This window comes from Babylonia areolata, chromosome 10, assembly GCF_041734735.1.
Source record: "Babylonia areolata isolate BAREFJ2019XMU chromosome 10, ASM4173473v1, whole genome shotgun sequence".
In the NCBI taxonomy this organism is placed as follows: Eukaryota; Metazoa; Mollusca; class Gastropoda; order Neogastropoda; family Buccinidae; genus Babylonia; species Babylonia areolata.
In genome coordinates, this window is record NC_134885.1 from 30405716 (window position 1) to 30408215 (window position 2500).

Sequence of the window (2500 nt, forward strand, 5' to 3'; positions counted from 1 at the left end):
CACACACACACACACATATATATCGGGTGTACCAGAAAAAGTGAACCGCTTTTTGACAAGTATTTTCTCAGTGACAGAGAAACCGAATTCATTGCAAAAATTTCACACAACAACCTTATGGTATCTTCAGCAAGTCAACAAAATATCTAAAAGTTCAGACGCAAATTATGCGAGTATTGTCAATTTCAAAACAGCATGTCAAAAAATCCGATATCAGAGCTGTGCAATGTTACCTTCATCGTGTTCATGCCACCTGCCAGGTGTTGACATCTGTCAATCAGTGTCAGTCTAAAAATAGCCTGTCTCGGTGTCAAGTCTATTGATTTTTTTATATTTTGTTTTATTGTCGTCTGTATCCAAAATCAGTTCTGTCCAAAGTTTCAGTTTGGAAGGATCAACCATGCCTTTGAGTGAAAGTGATAAGGTCACCATTGAAAACTGTTTCAAGGAGAAAGAGAGTTTTCCTCTGAAGTTGGACTTTTTTTGGCATGCTGTTTTGAATTTGACAATACTCGCATAATTTGCGTCCGAACTTTTAGATATTTTGCAGACTTGTTGATGATACCATAAGGTTACTGTGTGTGAACATTTTTCAATGAATTCGGTTTCTCTATCACTAAGAAAATACTTGTCAAAAAGCGGTTCACTTTTCTTGGAGCACCCGATATATATATATATATATATATATATATATATATATATATATATATATATATATATATATATATATATATATATTTACCTACATATATAAAGGAGCCGGAGGTTACATGAAGGTGTTAGATTTAAACATCCTGCTTTCACTACAGGAATGTTACACCATGGTTGAAAATGTTTCATGGTGAACATTTCAGCTTTAAGAGAAAAAAAAAACAACAACAGAAAAACCAAAAAGAAAAAAAAGAAGTAAAAAGACCGGTATTACGGAGTTACATAAAGGAATAAAGATAGCGTATGTCTTTATAGGAAAGCACTGTCAAAGCGATTTCCATAAACGGCAAGTTATTTTTTTGATCTGCAGATGGAACATAAGACCACAAGTATGTCGGTAATGCTTCTTCCATATGCGGTGCTAAGATTGCATCCTGAAACTGTTATAATTATGTTAAAAAAAAAAAAAAAGTCCCATGTCCTTGACCTAAAATCATCTTCAGTGTTGACAATTTTCTGCAGTCCATTGCAAATATAGTTATGATCATTTTCTCAAGTCTTTGTTTAACTAATTAGTCCAGATGGTTCACTGTTATAGTTGTTAGTTTTTGTTTTTTTTTCGTTACAAAGAAGTTACATTGTTATCTTTATTTGTAACAAAATTTTACCCAATTGTTTTCATTATCTAAGACACACACACACACACACACACACACACACACACACACACACACACACACACACACACACACACACACACATTTACATACTCGCATGCGCATACAAAGACGTTTTCCCTTCCCTTGATGTTTTTTTTTTTACCCCTTCCCTCGTCTAATATCACTTAGTGAAAAAAACATATTTGTGTGTGTGTGTGTGTGTGTGTGTGTGTGTGTGTGTGTGTGTGTGTGTGTGTGTGTGTGTGTGTGTGTGTGTGTGTGTGTGTGTGTGTGTGTGTGTGTGTGTGTGTGTGTGTGTGTGTGTGTGTCGCTGTGTGTGTGTGTGTTTATTTTTATTTTTTATTTCATTTTATTTTCAAATTTTACGCGTTCTCTTTTATTTCATTATTTGATTTCCTTCTCTTCATTATTTGATTTCCTTCTCTCTCTCTCTCTCTCCCTCTCTCTCTCTCTCTCCCTCCCTCTCTCCCTCTCTCTCTCTCCCTCTCTCTCTCTCTCCCTCTCTCTCTCTCCCTCTCTCTCTCTCTCTCTCCCTCCCTCTCTCTCTCTCTCTCTCCCTCTCTCTCTCTCCCTCTCTCTCTCTCTCCCCCTCTCTCTCTCTCTCTCTCTCTCTCTCTCAAGGCCTGACTAAGCGCGTTGGGTTACGCTGCTGATCAGACTTCTGCTCAGTTGACAGATGTAGTGTAGCGTATATGGATTTGTCGGAACGCAGTGACGCCTCCTTGAGAATTGAACTGAACTGAAACTGAAACTGAAACTGAAAAAACGTTAAAGTTCTTCGAAGAACGAACTGAAGAGGGGGTGGGGTGGGGGTGGGGGTGGGGGTGGGTGGGTGGAGGTTCTAGTTCTCTTTAGATCTATTTGGACTTGAATCATGTCGTCCGTACTTTGCATTTGTTTTTTTTTTTTTTTTTTTTTTCACAACAGATTTCTCCGTGTGAAATTCGGGCTGCTGTCCCCCAGGGAGAGTGCGTTGCTAAACTACAGCGCCACCTTGCCTTTTTTCTTTTTTTCAATCAAAAAATTTTTTTTCCTGCGTGCAGTCTTTTATTTGTTTTTCCTATCGAAGTGGATTTTTCTACAGACTTTTGCCAGGAACAACCCTTTTGTTGTCGTGGGTTCTTTTACCTGCGCTAAGTGCATGCTAGCACACGGGACCTCCCGGACGG